This window comes from Urocitellus parryii, chromosome Y (assembly GCF_045843805.1).
Source record: "Urocitellus parryii isolate mUroPar1 chromosome Y, mUroPar1.hap1, whole genome shotgun sequence".
NCBI classification, from domain to species: Eukaryota; Metazoa; Chordata; class Mammalia; order Rodentia; family Sciuridae; genus Urocitellus; species Urocitellus parryii.
Window position 1 is genome coordinate 36,844,642 of NC_135548.1, and position 27,994 is coordinate 36,872,635.

General features: G+C 40.8%; 1 pseudogene; it reads left to right on the forward strand.

The window, feature by feature from the left end:
- LOC144251088 (beta-galactoside alpha-2,6-sialyltransferase 2-like) lies at positions 1-27,994 on the forward strand (annotated as a pseudogene).

Sequence of the window (27,994 nt, forward strand, 5' to 3'; positions counted from 1 at the left end):
ATGAAACCACACTTGAAGCAATGGCTACAACGAATGCTCTTTGGAATATTTGCGTGGGGGCTACTCTTTTTGGTGATTTTCATCTACTTCACTGACAGCAACCCTGCTGAGCCAGTGCCCAGTACCTTCCCCTTCCTGGAGACCCGAGGGCTGCTGCCCATCCAGGGCAAGCAGCGGGTCATCATGGGCGCCATGCACGAGCCCTCGTCGCCCAGGAGTTTGGATGCAGACAAGGTGCTGCCAGGCGGACCCCCTGCTGGCCCCTTTCACACAGGTCCAATGGACCCGCAGCAATGGGCTCAGGCCCAAGATGGGTTTGAAAATGAAGAGTTCTTTCCATCGCAGGTGGGGAGGAAATCCCAAAGTGCTTTCTATCCGGAGGACGACGACTACTTTTTTGCTGCGGGTCAGCCAGGGTGGCACAGCCACACTCAGGGGACATGGGGATTCCCCTCCCCCGGGGAGTCGTCGCAGCAGGAGGCAGCTTTGTCGGCTGGAGCGGTCCAGAGGAGACCTCCAAAGAAGAGGCACCGGCGGCAGGGGAAAAGCCCCGCGTGGGAGGAGCGCGAGGACGGCGACAGGCTGTACGCCTCCATGTCCAGGGCCTTCCTGTACCGGCTCTGGAAGGGGACTGTCTCCTCCAAAATGCTGAACCCGCGCCTGCAGAAGGCCATGCGGGATTACCTGAGCGCCAACAAGCAGGCGTGCGCTTCCGCGGGCGGCGGGCGGCGCGGCGGAGCAGGGCCGAGCTGCTGTGCGCGCTGCGCCGCGTGCGTGTGCGGACCCTGGACGGCACCGAGGCGCCCTTCTCGGCCTTGGGCTGGCGGCAGCTGGTGCCCGCGGTGCCTCTGGGCCAGCTGCACCCCCGCGGCCTGCACAGCTGTGCCTTGGTCATGTCGGCGGGCGCCATCCTCAACTCCTCCTTGGGGGAGGAAATAGGTGGGTCTCACCCGGGGGAGGCCCGTCACCCCATCTCGAGCCGGTGGGGAACGGGGGTCTGGTTCTTTCTGGGCGCACCTCCGGGCTCTTACTGGTGGGAAAGGCTGGGGGTGTGCACTGGATGTTTCCAACGTTAGCTGAAGAGCCGACAAAGGGTGTCCCTGGTTGGGACCAAGAGAGACGGGTCCAGCGGAGCTCTTCTAGAGCAGGACCTAGGGATTCTTGGGGGGCTGGAAGGATGTTCCTCCTATAGCTAGTGCCAGTGGGGATGGAAGGCAACCCTCCCGGTGCCCTGTGTCCCTTCTCACTGCTTGAAATTTGAGGTCTACAGGGCATGCCAACTGGTGGGACGCTGAGACAGGGTTTCCGTGTTGTATTCTCGAGGCAGAAGTCATTCCTCAGGAATTCTTTGGTCTCCACTTTTGTTCTTAACGCCTTCAACTGATTATATAAGGCCCATCTACTGTGTGGAGAGTGATCTGCTTTCCTCAAACTATACTGATTTAAAAGTTAATCACATCTGGAAAGTACCTTCATAGTGATATGTACACTGCTGTTTCACCAAACCAGCAGCATGGTCGCCTAGCCAAGCTGACGCATATCAGTCAGCATCCTCCCTCCCTATCAGTCTTCACATAAAATATTGGTGCTTGTATATCTCTTGGTTGCAGAAAGTAGGGTAGGGCTGAAGTACCTCTCCTCCCACAGAGTCTAGGCTCTACACTGCGTAGGCTGGGACTGGATCGCCACAGAATTCTCCATTTGCTCTGGGCTGCATTCATTTCCCCATCTTCCCCAGTCTCTCCCAACCCTTCTTGCCAGAGATCTGTTTTTTTTTTTTTTTTCTGATACTGGTACCCCATCTCCCTCAGCAATTCTGGATCCCTTTGCTCCCCAGACTTCTCTCTCTGGTCAGGCTAATTCTATTGCCGCACCAGTAAGCAAGCAGCTTGGCCCTTTAGGTGATTTTATTCATTTAATAGACGTATGTTTTGCCCCTCCTGAATGTGTGGCTCTGCACTAGGTACAGGAGGCCAGTGTGGCTCACCCTCAAGTCCAGATGTGAAACGACCACATCTAATGCATTCTCACTGCAGTCGGTCTTGGATCATAACTTGTCTGGAAGTGACATTCAGAGGGCATTGCTCCCTCATTACAAAGAAATAATAGTGGTTTCCTGGCTTCATTTGAAACAGGTCCCTCAGTCGTTCTGTGTCCTTGAAGAGTGACTGGTATTGCAGAGCTATCTTAGGTAAGCGATGCCACTGTAGGAAGGCTTAGAAAGCCAGACCTCAGCTCAGAAGTCCTTGGGAGTGAGGCTCAGTGGGAATTTTTTTTGTTGTTGTTTTTTAAGTTAAAAAATACACCCAAGACAACAAATATGGGCTTGTGGTCTTGGGTCCCTGGTCTATTCCAGCAGGCTCATAACAATACTGTCCATGTGTCACATAAGCTTGTAGTCAAAGCCAGAGCAGAGCAGCCTGCAATTTATTAAGAAAGAGCACTGGTTTAGAGGCCCCTGGGGTGGAATAACACCACAGTTCTTTCTCATTTCCGAGGACCAATATTAATAATGCAGAGGAGGAATTTAAGTATTATGCTTTGAAGCAGGCAGCAACTTGTTTCTGGTTTTGCTTTATTTTAAACACCTCTGCATCGTAAATACTTAGTATTTGGATTGCTTTCGCATGCCAGAGAGAATTCCCTTGCTCTTTATTTCTGCATAAATATTCCTGACCAGGGCCTCTTAAACTCTATCCAGAATTTGAAAGAGAAGATGAAAGACGTTGGGAAGTCCGTGTTTCTGAAAAACATGAGATGCCGGAGTTACATATTTGTTAGTTTCCAGCACTCAAATTTTAATTTATGTTGTGTGCTCTTAGAGGCAGCTTTATGATTAGAAATTGTAAAATCACAAATGAAGAACATGCCCGGAAATTTTTTTTTAATTGTCTTTCTTGTTTTATCTAGGTTCCTTTGACTCAGATTTTGTACCTATACATTTTAGGACAAGAAATCAGAGTGCCACTCTATTTTGGAAAAACAAAGTCTTTCATCCTTATGAGCTGGCATCTCAGCCAGCGTATGAGCTGTGTCTGCCAGGTGGTGACCTCTCTCCTACCTGCTCACCTGAAGGTCTCACTGAAAAATGCATATACTCATAAATAGCTCTCATGGTGAGCCAAATTCACATAGCACATTCCTTCTGCCACCTGGGAATAATTGGGGCATGCTGTTGCTAAACTCAGGTTGGCCCCTCAGTAATTGTTTGTGAATTGGCTAAGTGGAAATCAAAAGACTCACTAAAGTCTTCTGCATGATCTGATGAAAAATTGAAAGCAGAGCTGGAGAGTAGCCAGAGCAGTCTGTGTTAAGTAGCCCCAGGGCCCCTCCAGGCTGAGGACCCCAGTACTCAACAGCTCCTTCCATCCTTCCAGTTACACCTGGGGTCTGCTGACTGGCTACCCTTGGGCTCCCCCTGGTGTTCGTTCCATGGCCAGTACAGTCCTGTCCTCCACAGGCTCAGACCCTAGTGACTGTTTTTGCTCAGAGGGAGATGTAGCCGTTGTGAACAGGTCCACTTTGAACATCCTAGAGAAAAGAAACATCCGCTGTTTTGGAAACATGGAACATTCTTTCCTAGAGTCCTGAGATGGTCTTTGGTCACTCCTACATATCAGCAGTAATAATAGGCTAGTGACGTCACCACTAGGACTGTTGTGGGACACACCACAGAGGACAGGTCTATTCTGGATGAACAGAAATGGCCTTGGTGTGGCAGACCAGGGTCTGCATATTTGAATGTTGAATGCTAATGGCAGATGGGTGGGAAATGGGAGGGAAGAGATGGGGGTGTGTGGAGGGTAGAGTCTGGAATGTGGTATGTCGTGTTAACTTCAGGAAGACATTTCACGTAGTCATTCAGCAAGCATTAGTCATCGATTGACCACCAAATCTCCACCAGGTCCTCTGCTAGACACAGATGAAAGGCACAGACTCAGCCCTCGAATTCTCTATGGGAGAAGTCTCCACTGTACACAGACAATTCCAACATCCTGGGAATAGAAGGACAGGGAGATGAGTAGATCAGGAGGCTAGAAATGACAGTGGAGTCCTAACCCACCCTGAGGCCGGAGGGCTGGGTGGGCAGAGAGACCATGGTAAGAAGAAATGCCCCAGAGAGGCAGATCTGGGCTGAAGGTTCAGTAATAGGTTCCACTTGAGATTGTTCACCAGGAACAAGGACCCATTCTAATGCTTTTTCTCTGTTGACCCTTAGAATCCTTACAGCTCGAAGTAAGAGGTAGATGCAGTTAATCCTGCCTGACTGATAAGGAAATGGGGGTACCTCGATCACGTGGGCAGAGCCTGGAGTCAGACCTCCATGTGGATTACAGGAGCTTCAGCTCTCAGCCTGCACCCCAGGGGCAGAGGCTGTGGGGTCATCCCAACAGGGAAGCAGAGGGTAGATTCTCACTGTATTAGAGCATGTCAGAGTTCTGTCCCTGTGACAAATACCTGAGATCAAAACTTAGAAGCAGTAAAGTTTTATTTGGGCTGATGGTTTCAAGGGTTTCAATCCATGGTCAGTTGGCCTGTTGCTTTGGGGTCTTTTATGAAGCAGCATGTCATGGGGCGGGGGAGTGCTGGAGGGTGCTCACCTCAGGGCAGCCAGAGAGCAGAGGGAGATGGGAGAGGCCAGCCGCTCAGTCTCCTCTCCAAGGGCACACTCCCAGTGGCCTACCTCCCTTTTACTAAGCCCAAAGTTTCCTGCACCTCCCCAGAGCCTGGTGTTTTGGTCAACGTTTGCGTTGCTGAGACCAAAAGACCTGACAAGAGCAATTAGAAGAGGAAAAGTTTATCTGGGCTCATGGTCTCAGAGGTTCAGTCCTTGGTTGGCCAACCTCATATCTCTGGGCCAAGGTGCGGCAGAACGTCATGGCAGAAGGAGGTGGCAGAGGAAAGCAGCTCTGGACATGACAGCCGGAAAGGAGAGAGAGCTCTCCTCACCAGGGACAATATTTAGACCCCAATGGCGCAGCCCAGTGACTACCTCCTCCAGCCATCTCTCCTGCCCATAGTACCACCCAGGCAATCCACATTGGTGGATTAATCCACTATTAAGTCACAACTCTCATAATCTAGTCACTTCACCTCTGAATGTTCTTGCGTTGTCTCACATACGATCTTTTGGAAGATACCCCATATCCAGGCCATCACAGCAGGGGACAACGCCTTTAGCAAATGGGCCTTTAGGAGATGGTTATCCCAACCCTAACAAGAAAAATCAACCTACACCCTGGATTTGGTGGCACCAGGAAAGTAAGAGATGAGGGGATCCTGCCAGCGGAGAGACCAGGGCAGTGCGAATCAGGAGATGAATCAGGCCTTAGCCCCAGTCCCTGGCAGGCCATTTCCCAGGGACTGAAGACTTGTTCTCTCTCATTATGTCCAGTTTTTGCTTTCTGGTCAATGGGTCAGGAGGAAGAGGGGAGGATGCAGAGCACGGGCCAGGGAAAGGGAGTGACTTGGTGCTGGTGGTCTCCTGGCCTGGCAACCAGGAGTGATGCTCTTTCAGCGTGTGCACGTGGCCAGGCCCTGTTCTTAACATCAGCACAGCCCTGCTGGGGCCTGGAAATGCCTTCTCTAGAAATGAGGCTTTCCTCTATTGCCCTTGTGCCTGCCGTCTGCTCCATTACTTCTGTTTAAAATCTGAATGGACAGCTTAGGTTCTTAGGCACTTCACCGACATCACCGAGGCAGTGTACGGCCAGGCCGATGTGAGGAGACCCTCCTGGCTCTTCCTCCAGCATGCCCATCTAGTCCTGCTCACTGACAGCTTCCACCAGCTTCAGCACCAGCTCCATCAGCTCCGCCTCTGCCTTGTGAAGCTTTTGGAAGGCTCGGAACACAGCTCCACACAGGACCATCGATGGACAGAGACATGCTGGGAGGTTTTCAAGGCTGTCGTGACTCATGTGGAATTACTACTCGATTCATTTGAAAAGCTCCCACCCCTTGGGACCCTGGGGTTGCTCATCTGACCTTGAGATGGAGGCTGTGTAGGGAGGCGGGCAGCCTGGATTCCTGGGAGAGCTGTGGTCTGAGTAGGTCACACTCCCTCACTGGCCTGTCCCCACCAGGCTCCTCACTGTCTGGCGTCCCCTCGTATTTTCTACCTTCTCAGGGAAGTACCATAGATCATCACTTCTAACAATTCCATCTTGGAATTCGATTTTAATTGGAAATGTTCAGATATTTTGGCATCCTTTATGCAAAGCATAGATTCCCTCGGTTATAGATTGATAGACATTTTTTTAAGACTCACATTGGGCCCCCCGGGGTCCTTTTAATGGTCCAGAAGTTAAAAATATTATATAACTTTGATATTTGCATGGACCAAGCAAAGGTAATGATGGATAAAACTACTGGCTTTTTAGTACAAATTGAGGTAGTAGCACCCAACAATAGTCATCATCAGACTTTTTTTTTTTTTTTTTTTTTTTTTTTTTTTTTTTTTAACCACTAAGTATCATTGTCAAGTGCAGGTTTCACTTATGGTTGGCCTCCATGAAGAAATCAAAATAGTTAATTTTGTGAAATCTCAACTTTTGAGTGCCTTCATTTTTCAGATCCTGTGTAACCAAGTGGGAAGCAAAAGAAAACACTTCTGCATATCAGTGACATGCAAAGGCACTATGGTATCGTGTTGAGCTGAACTAGCCACATGAAATACAGTGTGTAGTTAAAAAAAATCACTGGCAGACATACTTTAATTATTCATACTTGGATATTTGACAGATGTTTTCTCAAAAAGAAATTAAGGGAGACTGTCACCTTTAGGAAAAATAATGGACAATATTTGTTGCAGATGATAGAATTTAAGCTTTCAACTCACGTTTCGACAATACTTGAAAACAAATGAGATCCATAGTGGTTAATCAATGTGATTTTTTGATACTTTATAATAAAATGCATCAATATTTGGAAGATCTGCCTGACTTTTTTAGCAGAGAGTTTTCAGATGATCGTTACATGATATAACAAAGTCATGTGTGTATAAAGGACCCCCTCAAGAATAAATAGACTGATGGATTATAGTGTGTCAGAATTTATTGGGCTCTTGGATTTGCACCTATTTGAATTCTTTAAAAGTAGATTTTTGGAAGCCTATCTTAAAAACACACTTGTTCTGAGAGGCTTCCTGTGAAGACTGCCGGGTTGGAGGAGGCAAACATAACTAATTCTGGAGTCATGAATTTATTAGGAAAAAAAAACAACTCATTGATGTGTTTCAGTCTCCACACTGTAACCAACCCTTAACCAATCAGCACTTGAAAAGTTCTGATGAAGTTTGAAAGAAGAATATCTGAAGTTCTCTGGAAGGATTCTTAAAATAGCCTTCCCTTCTTCAACAATGTATCTAAGTCTTCATATACTGTGGCTAAAACAACATATTGAAAGAGATTGTCTCTTCTAAAAGCCAGACAATGAAGGTTTTAAAACATTCAAAATCTTGTCAGTCTTCTCACTACTTTTGTTCTAAAAATAGAGTTATTTTGTTTACAAAATATTATTTTAATATAAACTAATAGACACTTAAAATTTTCTGCTCTACTTTCTTATGCAGAAAATAGGTTACAAATAATTTTCTTTAAGAGGTACTGATACTAAAATGTGAGTTCGACTGCTGTGAGTCCATTCATTTTTTCTATCATTTGTTTTCTATGCCAATACATCATTTAGTAAAAATGAGAAAGCAATTCAGAACAGAAAAATATCAACAAGTGCTTAAAATTCTAAGGAAAAAAATAAATTTTAATTGGAAGTGTTCTGATTTTTTGACATCATTTATACAAAACACAGATTCCCTCAGTTCCAGAGATGAATAAGCTTTATTTTTTTCCCCAAGGAGTCAGATAGTAAACATTTCAGGCATTGTGGGCCATATGGCCACTTTACAGCTTACTAACAGAATTGTCCTGCAGGTCATACACGTTGACTCTTGCAAATTCTCCCCTAAAAGAATACTGGAGGATTTTTAAAATGGCATAACCAGGTGTGCTTTATGCATTCCCTGTGATAATCTTGGTACTCAAAACTGGAATCCCAATTCTTTTGCATTCAGGACTTGCTAATAAAGGCACCTACTATAGCCTTGTTTTAATGGGAGCATCTCTGGTAGTTTCTGTTCTTCAAGGAAGAGGAACATGTCCAAGAAGAGCAGAGCATAATCCAAGCAAAGGAGGCCAGCTGCCTCCGTTTCTGGGTGGGGTGTCGTCACAGTAAATGCCATGCCCTCATGTCCACAAGGCACTTGAACATACAGAAATACATGACCCCACCTCTCATCCTCACAAACAGGCGATGTCATTGCTGCAAGCTAAACTTGGAAATTGCATGGGAGGGTTGAAGCTACAGCAGCCCTCAGAAATTCCATTATTGCTCACATGCTCTGGTTTGGGGGAATTTTTAGAGATGCATGTGTCCATAGCCTGCCTTAAGTGAGGGGCATTCCCCATTTCCACCCTTAGTTAGATGAGCCCCTCTGTCCTCCCCTCTTCCTCTGTGCCTCCCTCTCAGCCTCCATGATTTGGGAGCCTTATTTTCATCCAGCAACCCTTTGCCCAAGATTCAGAGAACTTAACAGAGAGTCTGGCTGCCAGGTTGAATGAAGGGAGATGGAGACTGATGTTTAAGGACAAGCATGGTGGTCCACAGTGTCCCGTTTCAGAGAATAAGGAGGCTGGCGGTGGTGACATTGGTCTTTCCAGGGCTGCACGGTCAGTCAAGCCATGGCTTTGAGAACACAGAAGACGCAGGTTGCTCTCACATGGGTCTCTTGACTTCAGCAGCCTTCCAGTATGAAGGCTGCATGGAAATCAGAAACCTTTACCAAAAGGTAGCAAGGTGGAATTGGATGCTGTGGCTTTCACCCTGGGAGAGGTGCACTTGATCTTTGTGAAGGCAGTAGCGTTAGATGCAGTTCTTTATCACCATAACCAACTTCAGGGTTCCACAGGTAGTAAGAAGCCCAGACCAGCAGACCCTGAGCAGCCCAAGCCTTCGAAGCTAACATCTTTACCTGCTCCTGTAGATCCACCTTCCAAATGGCTTGGAACCTTTGGGGGAATGGCTGCATAAAATGCATCATTTGTAAAGAATGTGAAAAGAAAATAAGCATTAAATATAACAGGATCACCTGTAATTGAGGTATACACACACACACACACACACACACACACACACACACACACACATGTCACTTAACGTGTCACATGTTGCTTAACGGGGATACACTCAGAAAAAAAATGCTTCATTAGGCAATTTCAACATTGTGTGAACATCATAGAATATACTTACATATGCAGTTCGTGACGGCATGTATATTTCCATGTTGATCTCCCTAGCCAAGATCACATCATAAATCAGCCATCAATTATCTGAAAAATATGTATATGGATATGTTAATTTTACTAGTGGTGTCTGATTAGTTTCAGGTATTGAAAGATTTATTTAAATATTTTCCCTAGATAATGTATTTTTTTAAGATAATGTATTCTATAGAAAGAAAAAGTAAGCTTGTTATTTATGTACCCTTAGATTCTCATGATGCAGTTTTGAGATTTAATTCTGCTCCTACACGTGGTTATGAGAGAGATGTTGGAAATAAAACCACTGTTCGCATCATTAACTCCCAGGTAAGATGGATGGAGTTCTTCACAGGGGCACCTTCTGTAGGTAAATAATTTAACTGGATGAGTGAACAGAAATGATCTGGTTGTCCATAACCATGATACTTGCTTATTTTTGTGGGTCTTGTAATTATAAAAATTAATGATGAAAAATGCAGAGAAACAAGAATTTAGATGTGAATTATGACTAGGAAGAAATAAGTAAGATCAAAGGACAAATCGGAATAGATATAGAAATAGAATTTTTTATAATCATAGACTTACCATGTTCCATTTTGTGAGCTGAGAAAAGGCAACTCAGCTTAAAAGAAACCATGGCAATGGAGGCCAGGGAGAAAAACAAAGGCACAAAATCTGAGGGTCTCTATTTTATCTTTGAAACTTGAGTTTGTTATTTGAAAATTTAAAAGCTGAAAATGACTTGTTTAATGGAAAATGAAAATACCTCTTTTCTTCATGTTCTTAATAAGAATGTCTTCCAAATTTATGGCAAAATTACTCTCAGAACAAACTACAAGAATTTCTAGAGTTTCAAAAATATGTAGAAAAAATATGAGGTGATAAGTGATTTATGGAAAATTGCTTGCAGAACAAACGGTTAGCTCTTTGTACAGTTCGCTGCACCAGGCAGCCTGCAGCGAGGTAAGAAATAATCACCGTATTTCCTTAATTCAGAGATATCATTGGCTGTAAGATCCACAACTAGTTTAATAGCAAGTCCTCAGAGAAGAAGAGATAAATCCGACCGAATTAAAATACATGCTGCCTGTAAGATAATCCTAACCTCAGACACATTAAAATATAAAAAAGTGCATTTTAATAATGGCAAAAAAATATTGCCTCTTAAAATGGAGGTAGAAAAAAAAACAGAATTTTCCCCAAAAATGATAGTTTTTATAAAAAGATGATTGGCAGCTGAAATCGACGAGTTCAACCGGAACCAGATAGGGCCACAGAGGGAGGACTGTGGCTGGCACTCTGGAGGCTGCTTTGTAACTCAGCTCATTCACACCCACACCGTGTCTGAATTACATGTGGGGGCTATTAGAGAGAGGGTCGGGGGACTGAATTAGCCGGGCAGTTCTGTGTTCCAGGGGCTAGAGCTCAGGCCACTAGCTATGGTGCAGAGTTGAAAAATGTAAACTGATATTTGAAAAAAAAAACCTCTCATTTCCCTAAACATTCTTTAAGTGCCTGAGTGTGCAATGGAAGCCTCTCTCCCTCTCCCAAAGGCAAATAGAAAGCCGTTTTATCCTTGCTCTGGATCCCTCTTTTAAATTTTGAGCTCTTTTTAAAAAATATGCTTTTGAAGTAGTAAACACTGCATTTGAACTTTTTTTTTCCTATGTGCTTGCAGATTCTGACCCACCCCAGTCATAACTTCATTGACAGTTCTTTGTATAAAGACGTCATTTTGGTGGCCTGGGACCCAGCTCCTTATTCCGCAAATCTTAACCTGGTAAGTGTTTCCCTGAGGCCCTGACCCCGTGGTCAGACAGGGCCTCGGACTGATAAATCATGGGGGCGGGTCAAGAATTGCAGTCAACAGAATGAAATTGATCATGGGTCCTAACTGAGCACATAGGTGTGCACACATGTTGATGCCCAGGTATGGTAGTACTCTTGAACATTATCCATCAAATGCTAAATTGCTTTTGTTCTAGAGGAATGGAAGAAAGATGTACATATCTAAAGGCTCAGAAATTCCTAGAGGTTGGGCTGATTAAACTTACACTGGTTCTCATGTGACCGGAAGACATCCCCCTCAGAGTGGTTGCAAGACCTTTGGAAATAAATTAAAAGTGGTTGGCAAGAAAATCTAAATTTTGTGCATCCACAGCTCATTGTTATTCAAATGGAGCCTGTTCCAGGTTTTCCTTGAGTGTTCCTCTTTGCCTTCTGCTTCTGAACCTGTTAAATTTTATGCAATAGAGCTGAAACAAGTTTATTACTAGTCATCAAAACATAAGCAGGCTGCATTTGGGACCTTCTGGCAAATCATCATCTACCTAAGCAAACAGCCAGCAACTTTTAATGGAGCTTTGAATGAAAAGCCAGTGAGCTTCGTTTTTAGTGAGGGTTGGAAAAGGTGGACAATGTTTAGCCTAGCAAGGTATGTTATCAACTATGCAAATGCCTTTAACTTGTTTTTGCCATGACCAGAGAGCCTGCAACTTCCTTAACCCATTGTGTTATCATTTAGATGTGCAACACCTGTAAAAAGTTAACTGTAGCATATAATATATAATTATATAATAAATAATGTGATTGAATAATAAAAACACTAATGGGAAGAATATAACTATATTATAGTATAATAATGTTAGTTAATATTAATTAATGTAAGTATCATCTTCTGATTTCCAACCTATTTTAATGTACCCATATAATTTCATTGAAATATTCACAAAATTGAAAACTTGGGACTTAATTCATTAAGATGAATGTGGAGGCCAGGTATTGAGGGCTCTAACAGGTAACAGTCTAAGAAAGCTATACAACACAGAATGGCTCCCTCCTGAAGGAGTGTGGGTCACCATCCATCTGGAGACTGAGGCTGGACATGGATTGCCACCACATCTTAATAATAGGTGCAAATCAGAATCACCTGCACAAAATTTTTCAAAATCTGTCCATCAGACCCCCAATTTAAAACCACAGAAATGTTTCAGCTTTGGACAATGACTTGGGATCTTCCTATACCCCCATGGTATACCCATGGCATCTACTTGAAAGTGAGCACAGTGCTCTCAGGGCCGTTAGAGCCAAGCCTTTTCCCACACATCTTCTCCAAGCTGCATTTTATGGTGGCACCTGACACACTTCTGAAGATCCTTTTTAATCCAACCTTACTGCTTTTTTTTCATACAGTATACCTACAATAAGTGCAAATGCACATCCTCATGAATATTAACAAATGTATGCACTCATGTATCCACCACCATAATCAAGAAAGGGAACAGTTCCATCACCCCAAGAGTTCCCCTGTCACTCCATCCCAGTCAGTCTTCGCATCCCTGCTCCTGGGCCCTGGGGGCCGTGGTCCACTTTGTCACTATAGATAAAATTGGGAAAATTTATTTTTTGAAACACACTATTCATGACAAAGATCAGCAAACTATGGCTGGCCAAATCTGGCAACCACCTGTCTTAATCAATGCTAAAGTTAGCACTTAGTAATAGCCACAGAGACCACTCACAGAGTTTCAGGTGTTTATCATCTGACCCTTTGCAAAAGCCTGATAATCTCTGATTTATTTTTTTTCCTCTCATTTTGTTAAAAAGCAAAGCATCATCTCTGCCAGAACTAGAACCCTGGTCTTGCTTCATACTTGTTCCTGAGGAAGTATCTATAACAATGATAAGTAACGGTCCTCCATGCTCCCTCTATCTCCAACCTGGACCCTCAGCATCTACATCCACTTGCTTGCATGCTGTTCTGTCTCCTTTTTACACTGTAGTTCCCTGTACTTGATTGCGTGTGTGTGTGTGTTTTTCCTTAGTGGTACAAGAAGCCAGATTACAACCTATTCACGCCATATATTCAACACCGTCAGAGAAATCCAACGCAACCATTTTACATACTTCATCCTAAATTATATGGCAGCTTTGGGACATTATCCAGGAGAATACCAAGGAGAAGATTCAGCCAAACCCTCCATCTTCTGGTTTCATTGGTATGTGTATATTAAAAATTGTAATCATTGGGCAGGACCTCGTATTTAATAAACATAGTCAGGTTATATAGTAGAGCAATTAACAGGTGTATTTAGAGATTAGGCCAAGGAAATGAGAAATAGTCTTTTCCAGTTATCTATTACCATATAAACAAACACCTCCAACATTTCAAGGTATAATGCAATACATACTTTATTTTCTCCCATGATTTTGTGGATCAGCATAGGCCAGCCTGGATGATTTTCTGTTCCATACAGTGTTGATGGAGTCACCTGGTACTCAGTGCTTCATGGAATGGTTGCACTTGCAGGTCTAGCCCCTTGGCAGGGAGAGCTAAAACCAGACCCCAGCTGGGACTGTTGAGCATGAGCCTGCATTCTCTTTCATGGTGGTCCCAAGGTAATTAGAGTTCTTAAAACGGCAGCCCAAGATCCTAGGGAGAGTGTTCTAAAAGACAGGAAGCAGAGGTTGTCATGTTCTTAAAGGCAATGCCTGGAGACTTGCACCATTTCAAGCGTGCTATTCAGTTGATCAGAGCCATCTCAGAGTTTACCAAGTTCATGGGGAAGCAACATAGACCCTACCCCTTGATGAGAAGCAAGAGACAGATGTCCAGGAATTTATGAGTCTCTTTAATTCACTACTCACCCCCATTCAGTTGCTTATGGGATGCCAGACCGAGGAGCTGAATCTGTGACCCTAAGACAGTACGGTGTATTTTAAGGTTACTGGTAGGTAAGAACTTTGATGAGACTAGTTTTAGTATCACATAGAGTTCTCTTAACTGGAGAGTCCACTAGCTCTAATCCAAGAATGGATTTTATATATATCAAGATAATCACACTTAGCCTATATATTTTCAGCCAGGTGTTAGACCTCAAAATTTGTGGTTTTGCTCCACTTCTTTATGTTTCAGCTTATCACCAATTATTTATTTGATTTTATCCAAGTTGTCAATATTGAGGCATATCTTAGATCCCCAAAATGATAGGAAGACTACAGGAAAACCAAAGGATATTGGTTTTGTTGCTTTCCAAATTTCAATGAATTTACCTCGATGATCCACCCTTGGGCTACACAAAGGTCCCTATGAATAGAAGAGAGATTTAGGGAGATAATGCTTGTTTGGTTATGAATGCAGGATACACATATATCTGGAAGCAAGGCTTTCAGGCTTGCACATTCTGGATTGGGTTTATACTATTGTAATAATGTGAAATATTTTACGTAGAGCTCCAGAAGAAAAATTTACAATAGGACTGCATATTATTTTCCTTAAGTCTTATTTCTCCCCCTTCTTTAAAGCCATGTTTGAAACTCTTTGTTTCCAAATCACCCATGAAATTCCAAATTCTTTTTCTTTTGTGTAGTTTAATAGGATCCTTTTGATTTAGGAGAGAAAGTATTATCTGGTTTGTCAGCAAAGGGTAAACAGGAGAGAGTAATGCTTGGACAGCATAATAGAATGTGGCACAAGTTTTATAAAGACTTCTTTTCATATTGTCACCTTGAATTCATGTGAATAATGTTTGATTAGGACAAAGGGGGGGGACTGTCAGATATAATTATTATTGACATGTAGTTTTAAAAATTCAAAAGTTATGTTGTTATTGGCAAGAAAAGTTCTTGCCCACACATTTTGTTGAAGGAAATCATGCCACATAGGACCAGCTTCCTTTGATTGCTATTTACCTAGAGTCTGGAGCTTGCAAAGGCTCATGATTACCTTTAAGGCTTCCTTTGCATGAAAAGGAAATTGCAATTCAATGTCATTGCAAGACTGTAGGTCAGGGATACCTAAGTGTGAGTTTCAATCCTTCTATGCCACTTGCTAGCTTTCGACTTTGGTCAAGTTGCTTCAGTCTTTGTTCTTTGATATCCTCAGGCAAGGAATGGAAATAATAATAATAAAATCGTTAGACAGATAAGGTATCTTGACAATTTACAATCATTATTATTTTCTAGCACTGCCTCATCCAATACAGCAGCTATTAGCCACGTGTGACTATTTAAATCTCAATTAATTCAAATTAGACAAGAGGATAAATTGTTTCTGAGCCCCAGTAGCTCCATTTCCAGTTCTCAACCACGTGTTCTTGGTGGCTTGCAGATCAGACGGTGCGCACAGAGAACTCTGCCATTGTCACAGAAAGTTGTGCAGGGCAGCACTGTTAAGATTTACCAATGAAAGAAAAACAGCAAGTTGATAACTTCCCACTCAGCAGGCTGTGCTGTATGGGCGGGATTGAAGAGACAATAGAAGCCATAGTCTGACTTTGTTAAATTCCCCTCCTCCTCTTGAGCCTCACCATGGTTGTATGAGAGCTCTCTCTAAGGATGGGCAGTAGAGGCAGCCTGGATGAGCTTTAACAGCACTCCCTGAGTATGTTCCCTGATGCGGTTGTAGTCTTTGTTCTCCTCTTTGGTCTTGATCAGAAACAGGCTGAGAGCCACAGTCTGTTTTATCATTTATCTGACATTTTCAATAGCAGTTGAATGATGTCACCCACATCTCAATCTGTCTGCCATAACAACTTTTAAAAAGATCAATGAGTTTTGTTTTTTTTTAATCAAAAAGTATTTTCCACATGCCTCTTCACGTTTGAAGGTCATGTTGAAAAGTATTGACCTGTTGTCTCAGTAGTCATCATATCCAAGCACTCTCACCTCTAACATCCGCTTCTAAACAAAAGAACCCATGGTAGAGCTATTAGGAGGGATCAGAATGTTTGCACAGTCCAACATTGTGCCCTTGGTACACAGGTCGCCTGGCCAGGGTGGGTCCTTGCTCACAGAACAGCTTGGCAGCATCCCTCACCTCCTGCTGGACCCACCCCATAGGTCTTTGCTCCAGATGAAGCTGTGAGAATTACTTTCTTCACTGACATGTTCATTCAGGTGTGAAAAATTGTCTCTGATTTGGTGACTTATATTTCCAAACCTATCGCCTGCATTTTCTTATATGCTTTTAGGGATCTATGTATGTGAAATAAAGGAACTCTAAAAGTTGGCTGTTTTGAACATGAAAGACATTTCTTTTTATGGAAATGGATTCAATAGGGAAGTTAGGTTCCCAGAGAGATGCTCCTTAAATGTAGTGTGATTGGTACTGTTCAAGAGACTCAATTCATCGAGAAAGGAGTCATCCACCACGTGGAGACTAATTGAGCACCTCCTGTGTACCAAGCAAAGGTCCTGCCCACTTGGAACATGTAGTGAAGTGGAGGAGGGGGCACTATGATGCACAGGTATGTGTGCATTAATGAAAGGTAATTACAAACTGTGACAAATGCATTGAAAGGAGCAGGGTGCAAAAAGGGCTGGGCAGTATCTACTCTGGCCATCACTGTGTTTTTATTCTCAGTGTGGCAAATAGTTGAAAAACAAAACAAAGTAAATACAGTTGGCCCTCCTCATCTGTGGGTTCCACACCTGTGGATTTAACCATCCATGAATGCATGTTCTAGCTCCATGGTACTCAAAGGTTATCATGCATCACAGTTGCCCATGATGTGTATGCTTTTCACTGCAAAGCAAAACTTAGCTACTAAAAACAATAAGCATGTATCACCTTACAGAGTTTCTGTGGGTCAGGAATCCAGGAGCTGAGTGACTGGATGACTCTGGCTTGTAAAGTCTCATGAGGTTACAATTGAGCCCTCTGGAGCAGGCTGGATGGTCTGTGCTTCCAAAATGGTTTGTTGGAAGGGCTGTTGACTGGAGGCCTCAGTTCCTTACCCCACCAGGCTGCTTGGGCACTCTTATAACATGGTGCTGGCTTCCCAAGAGCAGGGAATCTGAGAGAAAGAGCAAAGAGGAAGGAACAGTGTTTTTATGATGCCATGAACCATCAGATTGGTTATATGCTATTCATTAAATAAGTCAGCTCCCTTGTGGGAAGTAAACTACATGGAGGCATGATTAGAGGGCAGAAACCATTCAGAGCCAATTTTGAGGGTGTCTATGACAGCTTTTTAAACCAGATTACTCAGTGATTCTGAGTAGGTGGAGGTGGTGATAATTTTCATTTCCAACAAGTTTTCAACTGGTGATGATGCTAGTCCTAAGTCCACACTTTGGAAACGACATTTTTAGCTTTTTAAAAATCTCAGAACACTAGAAATGTAGTTGATAGGTAGACATATTGGTATATGTCCCAACAAAGTGATATGCACCGGCCTCAGTGAGAGGACTCAGGATTCCTGCTCATCACTTACTCATACTGATCACGTCTTTGTTAAATGTTGAAACACAAGTGGAATGATTATTTTTATTTGTGTTTAGTTAAAACAATGTTATTAAAAATTATATTATTATCTATTTATTATTATATTATTAACAATGTTATTATTAAGACAGTATTATTAAAAATATAACATTGATCTTTGTCTTTGAAATTGTGTAGCATTAAACCCTACATTCCAGATTTTTAACTACAAATGCAATTATGCATTTCATTTCTTTTGAAGACATAGCTATAAAATTTACTGCTATTACTAATAAACAGATTTTATGTTCTTAAAAATTATTGTGAAATGGCATACATAATAGCTGCTTGTAAATGTCATTTTTTAAAGTGAACTTCTGTTTGTTTCTATATCTCATTTCATTGGGAATACTGATTAATGGGTTATAAGTTAGGAAACCTACTCCCATTGATTTCAGAAAACCATCCTCTCCACAACATTTGGTGAGATGATTTGGTGCAATGAACTACATGTTTACATCCTCTCTAAATTCATATGGCAAAATCCTCACCTTCTATATGAGTCAGTTTTCATCACTTTCCAAATACCAGACAAAAACAATCAAGAATAAGAAAAGTTTCTTTCAGGCTCACAGTTTGAGGCTTGGTCCATGGTTGGCCCCCTCCATTGCTCTGTGCCTGAGTGAGGCAGAACATAATGGCAGAAGGGGACAATGGAAAAAAACACCGCAGCTATGGCAGAGGAAAGAGTGAAGAGCCAGGGACAAAATATTCCCAAGGGCATGCCCCAGTGAGCTCCTTACTCCAGCCATGCCCCACCTGCCTACAGTTACCAAGTTTGTCCATTCCAATTATTAATCCATCAATTGGACTAATCCACTGATATTAGTGGATGAGGTCACAGCTTTCACAATCTGATCATTTCACCTGTGAACATTGCTACATTGGATATCATGTTTCCAACACATGAGTTTTCCAGGGAACCCTTCATACTCAAGCCATAACAACCCCCCAAAGTGATGGTGGTACCAGGTTGGGTCTTTGGGAGTGATTAGGTTAGGAAGGTTTAGCCATCATGGTTGGAATCATTGCCCTCATACAAGAGGCTCCCAAAGGTTCATTAACCTCTGCCACCATGTGCAGATGCACCAAAAAGAGCCATCCTTGAACCAGGAAGCAAAGCCCTCATTAGACACTGAATCTACTAATACTTTGATCTTGGTCTCCTCAGCCTCTGTCACTCAATTTTAGAGTAGCCTGAATTGACTACTAAGACATTTCATCCAATACCTTCTATTCTAGAAGGCTAACATTGTTTTTACACCTTCCTTAGCAAACCCTAGCCCACTACCAACTGTCTCCTTGATGGTTCACAAATCATGTGGTTATGCCTTGTTGGATTAGGGTGTGTGCGTGTGTGTGTGCATGTGTGTGTGTGTGTGTGTGTGTGTGTGTGTGTGTGTGTGTGTGTGTTTCTGCTGGGAAAAGAGGAAGCAATAAATGTTGAAGACAAAAAGAGTTTAGATGGAATTTCTGCTGGGTTTATCAGTCTGCGTGTTTCTTCATTAGTGGGAGTGGAGATGTTTGGGCATCAGAATTGATCTCAGTACCCTAGGGCAGGGTTAAGTCTTTCCTCTGCTGCAGAACATGTATAGTATCATTCCCAATGAGGAATAAAATCAGATTTCCTAGTGAAATCAAATTTGGACAGAAATACTTAGTTTGCAACTAAATAAATTCTTATGTTATCTGAAAATTATTATAAGTTTCCTTTTCTGCTTCAAGAGAAACAACAAAAGTTGTAGGATTTGAAAAACACATTAATCATGTGACGGAAGCAAAATCTAAATACTTTTTCATCAAAATTTATTGTTGGGAAAACATCTCATTTCAGAAGTTTGTAATTCACATACATAGGAATTTATCAAATCTTATATGTAATTTAGTATGCTTTTAAAATAATAACTGAATTAGAGAATGTGTGTGAACCATTAAATTTTTGCATAATACAAACCTATATTTATTTTAAATGAATTCTCCCTTTATACATTCACTTTAATATTAATAAGATACTCATTAAAATTTTAATATCTATAATGTACACTTAAGTTAGTCCTTTCAAATTTCTAAAATGATATTTTAAAATCATGTTTTCTACTTTTTTAAACATTGAGACCCTATTATTGCTAAGAAATCTGCAAAATATTTTGAAAAATCACTATTAAGAAATGAATATTCATTGAACTTAAACATGGAAACCTAACTCAAAATGTTGCACATTGATTACTGATCATTATTTTTCAAGACATTTTTAAATAACTTTTCATATGCATTTTGACCTTCAGTAATAAGGTAAGTGAAATATGACTTGACTTTTTAAGAAATCCCATAATATTAATATGTAAGTTTGGGGAGGTTTACAGATTTTTTTTTAATCCATACAAAGATTTTGGTCCAAGGCCTAACCAAACCCTAGAGAAGAGAATGACTATCTTGGCTCAATAGTTTTTCTTTGGAACTTATTTTTTTATTTTATTTATTTATTTATTTTGGAGGTGCTGGGGATTGAACCCATGGCCTTATGCATGCTAGGCAAGCACTCAACTGACTGAGCTAGATCCCCAGCCCTCTTTGCAACTTTTTTGAAGAATCCCCTAGAACTTTGTAGTCTTTCTAAAAAGCAAGGCAATAAGTTTATTAACTAAATGTTTAAACATTTTTAAATATGAAATAACCCACACACACTTCCTGGAACTGCCATCTTGGTTTTCTTTTATTATGTCTTCCAAGTCTTGACCACATTGAGGTGTTAACACTGGTGTGATGACCTCACCCTGTCTCAGCAAGTGACACCACAGAACAAACACACAGTTAACATTTGCTGAGCAAATGAGTGAAGCAGAGAGTGTGAGGTTGAGATCTTTCTCTTGAATTCTTCACTTCCATGCATAGGATGGCTCCCTCCTCCATCTATCACTTGGCATGTGCATTGTGATTAACACCGTGAACTCTGAAGAATAAAATCTTGGCCCAAATAGCAGTTTGAGCTTGAGAAATCTACTTACCATCTCTAAACCCCAGTTAATTGGCTTATAACTCAAACATACTAACAGTCCTTTTAACCTTGGGTTTTTATGTGACTGATCACAATAACTAATATTTACTGTTTACTATGGTTGTGATGTGTCTTATCTAAAACTTTATGCTGGGTCAAATAAGACTGTATTTCCAAGCAGCATATTCATTAAAGGCTTATAATCAAGGTGAATATAGAGTCTGGTTTCCTTTGCTATTACAGAGGATATATATAATTATATCAGATAGGTATATCATAATTTATGCCTCTCTTTAGTTGTTGAATATTTTGGTTGACATATCATCAAACAATTATGTTGATGAGTCATTACTATATTCATCTACTAACACATACTTTGTAAGTTTATTTTATATATATATGACATCTAAAATTTTCTTTCCTTCAAGCTGATTCCTTAAAATAAATTTCTAGAAGTACTAATATTAGAGTAAAGGTTATAGCATTTTGATGATTGTGGCGAAGTGCTGACTAATAATCACTTTCCTAATGACTAACTAGTTGAATTTCTATGTCAGAGTCCGTATCTGTCCTCACAATTCACAGAAAGAAATAACTAGTAGATGGCACTGGAGATGTATTCTACATACTATTCCCTTCTCTAAATGGATTCATACACCTACTGGGCTGCACAAGTATTTTGAAAATTAAAAGGATGTAGCAAGGTAATTTAGATGAGGACTGGTTTCTTTGAAGCATAGTAATTTTTTCAATTTAATTCCTTACCCTCAGACAGTTAGCAGCTACTTGTTCACATATGAGGAGCATTTCTCTATTTCATCCCTAGTTGCCTACTAGAGATTTTTACCATGTTATTTGGTGCAGTGAAGTCATTTTGATTCTGCTTCAGCCTAACTAAGTAAAGAATTATTTACCTGGAATCCCACAGCTTCTCTTTTGCCATCATAATATTAGATAATTTTATAGAAGATGAGTGAGCTCACCTTGGGTCAGAAAGCCTGGCTAACATTTGCTACCTACATACAGAAGGTATTCAGGCAAACCAGGGGGGACCACGAGACAGACAGCCCGGCCTCCTGTGCAACATGCACATAGACATGGAGCTTATTTAGAATGTACAGTTGCCAATTTTTTTATTATAGAAAACATGAACACCCTCACTCTCTTTTGCAAAGGCAGCCTCTACTGATTATATTGTAAGTAATATTTCTGAAATTCACAGAGGCAAACACTATAATTTCGGGCTATTTAATATATACACAAGAATAATATGCTTAACAACAAGTCATAACTTCCTTTCTTTTCAATTTTATATTGCATTTTTGGATCTAATTTTCCAATATATCATCCAAACTCAGAGTGTTAACACAAAATAATAAGCCACTTAATGTCCTTTTTTGTGTGTGATTGTGTAAAATGTGCCACAAATTTGTTTGATTAGGAACAACAATGCATTTTTCTGTAAATAATGAGTCAAATAATACAATATAAACAAGCTAAAAACTGGCCTTCCAGTATTATTCTTGCATTTTTATTTCCTTTAATGAACTGGATGCTTTTTAAATTTTTATTTTACTACATCAAGTTCAAATTCTCAAACCATCTTTTATTTACAAATATTTTCTAGAAATGTCACTTATAAAGTCACTTATTTTATTGAAAGAATATTAAGTGTGGCTCTCATAGTTTCTAACTTTATGATCAAATCTATGGAGAAATCACAAAACATCTGCTAGATTTCCAATCACCTGGCACATTTAATATACTTAGCCTCTCACCTTTACCACTCACTCAGAAAACTGTTTTGCAATGAGCCATCAGTCTTTCTCAGAAATGCCCAGTTTACCTAACATATGAATTTTGTTCAACTGCTTAGTAGAATTGATTTAAGATGATATTATCTCCTGTTACTTGAAATGTGTTCTTTTTATATACATAGCTCATTTTGCTATTTGATGAAATAATATTTTCATCAAGGAGAAAATTCCATTATTCTTAATGACTTGGGATGTTATTTTAAATATGCAGCAAAGTAAAAATCAACATAATTTTTCTGTAATTACAAGTAAGCTCGATGATTGTACTAGATTCTGGTAAAATACAAAATATGTCTCTATTTGCAAATAGAGATTTGCAGAGAACCTTATTTATTCAGAATTTGTGATAATCTGACCATGGGTTCAAGAGTGCTTTTTAATCCAGGTTTTAGAGCAAAGAAATGAGTGTCCATTTGCTTATTGTGCTGAAATCATACAACATGACATTTTATTAAGAACAGTTGAAAAGCATTTTAATTGGTTTGATAATTATGTTGCATGATACAATATTTAAAAGCACAGTTTGGCAAATGAATGCCTCTTGAGCCATGATTGCCTAGAAAATACAATATTTTTTTCTTCAAATTAATCCCTTGTATGGATTCATCTGTAAAAATTGGCCATATAAAAACTTAATATTAGTTGAATTCTGCTTAAAGATCTTAAATAGGTGGCTGAGTGCCCATTTGACTGGCTTGAAAAAAATATACTAAAAAGTATTTAAGTGTTCATTTGCCTTTCAAAAAGTCCAATTCCATCTTGAAAGCAGTAAAACTTTTGTTAGTGATAAAAGCAGTTAATTTTTGGTAGTTGTTAAACAACATTATTTAACATAAAATCTCTTAAGTGATTTTTAAGTTATTTTTTACTGAATTGCATGATATGTGGTGATTTGTATTCTCCTTGCATTTTAGATAATCCTGAGCCAATATTAAAGAGGAAATGAAAAAAGAAGTCAATAACATTTTTAGCCTAACCAGATGTGAATTCCCCATGTCAGTCTAGCATGGGGAAGTGATTATGAAGTAAGGTGATATTTTGAATTTAGGCATATATGGCATCAGTGCAGGAAAAAAAAATTAACCTGGAAGACTTTGCTGCTTATCCTTAGGAAGACCTGCTTATAAGTTTAACCCTTGGCTGGCATCTAGGAACTAGGCATTCAGAAAAGTTCCCTACCCCTCTAACTGGTGAGAGTAGTTCTCCATGCCTGTTACATGCAAGAAAATGGGTTATGCTGGATATTTACTTTCCTTCTAAGAGACTAAAATCTTGTTTATGTGCCAGGCTGAGATTGCTTGTATGACAAGCTCCCAGTAGAAACTCTGTATACCAAATCTCTGACAAGCTTCCCTGGTTGGCCGTATTTCATGTATTGTTGTTGGAGTCATTTGGGGTGCTGTAATAGAAATAATATAGACGGTGTGTCGTAAATGATAGAAATTTCTCTTCTCATGGTTCTGGAGACCAGGAAGTCCAAGATCAAGGTATGAACCAATTTGGCTGCTGGTGTGGGCAACCTTGTTTGGTTAGTTGATGTGGGTAACCTCTTCTTGCTGTGTCCTCATGTGGCATCATAGGAAGAGATCCTCTCTGATGTGTCTTCTCATAAGGACATTAACTCCATTCAGGAGGACCCCACTTTCATGATCTAATGGCCCCCAGAGGCCCTACCTCCTAATTCACATAAAGGATTAGGATTTGCACAGATGAACTCAAGAGGGATGAGGAGTAGACGTCGCAGCTCACTGTTGGAGGAATTGAGTTCATCCTGTGTGATTTCCCTGGGAAGAGGGTTCCGGAAGGTTGCACCTAGTTTCCCCTTGGCTTCCTGCCATGCACCTTTACCTTTGCTGACTTTGTGTTGTATTCTTCGTCCTCATAAAACATAGTCACAAGTATGGCTGTGTGCCGAATGCTGTGGGTCTTCCTGGCAGATCATCAAACTTAGGGGTGTTTGGGGGACTCCCCACACAGTACGTTTTCAGTGGTAATTTAAAGAACATTTGAAAGCCTTGTGCTATTGGTATTTATGTCATTTGTGGATGATGGGGCTCAGCATTCTAGCACTTCCCAAGAGATGCTGATGGTAGTAATCAAACATTTTTCTCAGCATGACAAGTAGAATACTTTCTCCAGATATTCTAAGACTGGTTATAGGCTGGCCCCTGTCTTTAATTTAAAGATGAGTTCTTTAGTTTAATATTTTAAAAGAAAGTTTCTCTAAATTCCCAATGATTTGCACTGTGCCTAGCTTGATAAATGTTGAAGTTAATTGAAGATGATTCCAATAACTCTTGAAGGCTCCACTCTTGCCCAATTCAGTCCTGTCTGCCTGCAGTATCCCCTCCCCACCTGCTCCTTAGCACTCATACTCTGAACCATGTAAGCACCATTACACACTTCCAGACATTTACATCTAGTAAGTTTCTTCAGTAGAAACTTAATAAAGTTTCAAGAAATTTATTCTTCAGGTTTTTATGTATTGCTATGTATAATTAATAGCTCTTAGGAAAACTGATGTACAGATTTAACCACATCTAATAATTATTTTCAGTATTTATTAAATGACAGAATCTGAATCTAAATGAAAATTTATATATTAATATCATCCTTAAGAAAAATAAAAAGCCAAGTATGCATATACCAAATGAACTAACCATGATGATGGAAAATTTTTAAATGTTAAAGAGTACCTTCCCCTTTGGAACCATAATTCTCTTTGTCCACCTTTCATCTGTATCCAATGAGTTGCAAAATGGTTTTTTAAGTTCCTTTTGAAGGTGCTTTCATACCAATTCCAGTATCCAGTATACTACTGTTGACTGCCATTTAAAGACTTTGGGAAGATTCTACTATTAATGAAATTTTAGAATGCTCTCAGCTGAGGTTCAGAATAACACAAAGCCACAAGTTCATATGGAAATACAAAATGAAATGGGAAAGCAGTGTTGCAAAGTCACCACCAGAGAGGTAAAACTCAGGAAGAATTATGCAGATAACTCAGGACACTTTCTTAACCTCTGCTGACTTTCAGTTTGGACAGATTGTGAACAAACTGAAAAATTCTTCCATTTCTGAAGCTCCTGAAGTTATTTTAAGGTATGAAGTATTTATAAAAGAAAATCACGTGTGTACTTATTATATTGAAAACATAACTTTTATTCTAGTCTTATAGGATATGTAATTTGAAATGTAGCAATTAGCTAGCAACAAGAATAATAATTTTCTCTAGAAAACTTTTTAGAATAAAATTCAAGTATCCAGTAACTTTGAGACCAAGACAAGAACAAGGCCATCTTGAGAAACTACCAAAGATTCTTCTTACTGGGATTTGGGTAGCAGTTCACTTCTAAATTAGCTGTCCACATGCAGGATGTCTGACTACCTGTGATAGCTCAGAGATCCCATTTTTCAAAGATTATGTTTGTTGTACCAGCCTGGTCCTCAAAGCTTGGTTGGAAGACAAGCACGGTCCAGAAATGTGTGTTATTGGACTACAACTAGATTAATGTTGAAATTGAAAGTCTTTAGAAACTTATAGCAACTCAACCTAGTCATGGCATCCAGATATATGATCATTTTTCTAGGTAATTTGTCAATATTATAATTTACAAATGTATTCATCTGTGATGGATTATCACTACATATAATTTAGGATTTTTAAAAATCAATTCCAATACCCCAACACAAACAATGGAACCCACAGTTTGGGGATGAGGATAAATCCCAGCAACTGCATTTTAACAAGCTGCCCAAGTCATTCTTTTTCATTCTCAAATTTGAACACTACTACTTTAGGAGGAGGGCCAACTGCATGATTATTGTATTTTTCTAAGTATGACATTGTCTTTGGAGCCAGTCCGTTTAAGAACCAGAGATGCAAAGGTCACAACTGACACAGAATTGACCCTAGTCCCCACAGATGCAGTTATGTTAGTGGCTCATAGAAACATCCAGCTAACAGACACCTGTGGTTCCTGGGTATGATTCTATTGCCAGTTTATAAGATGCCTTTGTGCAAAAGATGTCCTTGAAGCCACTTCATGACATTGTGCAGGGAAAATGTAATAAATGCAGTCATCTCTAAGTGTCTGTGGGGAATTGGTTCCAGGATCTCCCTTACACCACAGTTGATGGATGCTTAAATACCTACACACAATGACACAGCATTTGCATATGATCTAGGCACATGCTCCTGTATTCTTTTAGTCATCTCTAGAATACTTAAAATACCTAATGAAATGTAAGTGCCAAATAAGTAGTTGTTATACTGTATTGTTTAGGGAATAATGGTGAGATAAAAGGCTGGTGCATGTTCAATACAGACGCATGTTTTTCTAGAATATTTTTGGTTGGGTTTGCCAATGTGGAGCTCTGAAACACTGAAGGGCTGCATGTATATCAATCAATGATGCTTGTGATAGGAAGAGCACTCCCTTAGTGGTTCCCTGGATGCAGCCAGCACAGTGTATGCATGCCCAGGTGAAGGAGAACAGCCAGTCTTGTGGTAAAATATAGTCCCAATTAGAAAGCATCAAAGCTATCCAGCTCCATAAACATGGACCTGGGAAAATTCCACTTCCAGAGAATATGTACATCAGACTAGGGATAAAGGGAGAATTCAATTCCCTGGGCAGATGAGCTTCCTCACTCACCTTGTCAGCTCTTCATAGATGATTTTACACAAGGGAGAAAAAAAATCATAGATTATCACTGCCAAGTAGGAGGGAGAGTTTTGTATGTGTTGGTGCCCATATATCAGGTGTCCAGCAAGCACCAATTCCTTGCTCTCAATTGACCCTACCTCAATCATATAGCTTGGGGCTGGCCCAACAGAAAACTTGCAGCTGAAAAATAGGTTTTCTGTGAAATAAGAAAGGAAACTGGGAGTCCTGGGAGGAAACAAAGAGGAAATGATCAGTAACTTGGAAGGTTTTTAAAATTTCTGTTTGTTCTGTGGAACTCAGAGTCTCATGCATGGTACCCAAGTGCTTTACCACTGAGCTACATCCCTAGCCCCTTTTTAGTTTTTATTTTGATACAGGGTCTCCTAGGCTGACTCCAAACTTGCAATCTTCCTGCCTCGGCTTCCTGAGTATCTGGGATTACAGGTGGGCGCCAACTTCAGGGTTCCATCTTCCTATGCCTCAGCACACCATGGGCTACATGTATTCCATTTAGTGGAAGTTGTAGCATTGCAGGTGTAAAGAGAGCAAGTGCAGAGCAGATGTTTCTCCCCAGTCAGCCACATCCGTCATTACCACTCCCCGCAAAATGGTCTCTTTTACTTAGTTCTTCACCGAGTTTTAATTTTCTTTCCACATCAGGAATCCTCATCATGATGTCCATGTGCAGAGAAGTACACGTGTACGAATATATCCCATCTGTCCGGCAGACGGAGCTTTGCCACTACCATGAGCTGTACTACGACGCAGCCTGCACCCTGGGAGCCTACCACCCGCTGCTGTATGAGAAACTCCTGGTGCAGCGCCTGAACATGGGCACCCAGGCGGATTTGCATCGCAAGGGCAAGGTGGTCCTGCCAGGTTTCCAGACTGTGCACTGCCCTGCACCCAAACCCATCAATGCACACTCTTAA